The following is a 1,519-nucleotide window of genomic DNA, read 5'->3' on the forward strand; positions in this document are numbered from 1 at the left end:
TAGCCCAACTCATCAGATATCTACGCAGGTTGATAGCATCTTTGGCCCACCTAGACCACTATCCAAACGGGTGGTCTTCAAACCTGTAACCTAGACGACCCCTGCTATGGCATCTGGACAAGGCCCCGGTCATTCTGGATTACCTTCTGTTGTTGTACAGGGCCCCTCTCTGACGGCGGCAAAGCTTGATAAGCGCAAAGCCCGCCAAGAGTCAGAACCGAGCGGTCCAACGGGTCAATCTGCAAAAGCTAGTTTTGCTGCTGCATTACAGATGACACCTCCAACGAAACGCCATCATACTTTGAGCGAGTCTTCCTCAGCATCTAGCAATATGGATAGCGAGATCACTGCCAATACATCATCAGCTAAACCTATCGTTCATTCTTTTCTCCTAACAAACTACGACGCCAAATACCATGATTTGAAACAGATCTATTTACGTTTACTTAAGTACGTGCCACGGTCGGATGTCAAGCAGCTCATACCCACCAAGAATGGTATTATCATCCGATCCACAGATCCAAACATGGCAACCACACTTCGCAATACTTACTCTTTTGAGATCTTTGGCAAATCGGCAAACTTTCAAAAGCTTACCTCTCAGCAAGCGAAGCAGCCTCCACCTCCTCGCAAGCCTCCGGCTCTCTCTGTAGTTATCCGAGGAGTTGATCCACAATACACTGATGCTGAGATCGCTGAGGAACTCAACATGGAGGGTCATTCTATCATTAAATGCATTCGCATTAAGAACATATCCGGACCAACCTACATGGTCCGTGTTCTAACAAATAACCAAGAGACCGTGGATGATCTCCTTAGTAACGGTGCTTTTATATACTTAAAACGGCATCGAGTAGAATCATCCCGCTCACCACCTCCACTTCCAATGCGTTGTGAGCGATGCCAATCCTATAACTCGCATCATACCATCGACTGCAGGAACCCTTTCAAATATGGGTACTGTGCCGGCCCACATTCGACTAAGTCGTGCACCAAACTTACTAATCCAATGCTCAGCTTGCCCAGATCAGCATCCTATCTACAGTTATAAATGTAAGGCCAAACCTGCTGCCGAGATACTTAAACCAGAGCTCACTGTTCCTATACGCATCCATAACGCCGATTCTGCTACACCACCCCCTACTTCTGCAAATCAACCGATTACCATTGACAAGTTTTTGGCATTTCTTACTGTCACATTGCAGAACATACATCCCTTCCTTCGTCAACATATTCTTCAACAAGTGCAACTAGCCGCAAAAACCATCCTGCATGTCAATTTTACGGGCACATACTCCAACAACTTCGCACACTTCCATTCTACTGTATATGAATCTGCAGTATAACTTTCTGCTCCGTCTAATTTCCTTACTCTTCATTATGGCAGTTCACTGTTTATTTCTGAACATTCGTTCTCTCCAGAAAAACAGGCCTTTGTTTGAACAGCTGCTCCTTGAGGAACGCATACATTGCTTTCTACTTAATGAGACATTCCTCTCACCGAAAATATCCTGTAAAA

This window comes from Thermobia domestica, chromosome 8, assembly GCF_964235325.1.
Source record: "Thermobia domestica chromosome 8, izTheDome1.hap1.1, whole genome shotgun sequence".
Lineage (NCBI taxonomy): Eukaryota > Metazoa > Arthropoda > Insecta > Zygentoma > Lepismatidae > Thermobia > Thermobia domestica.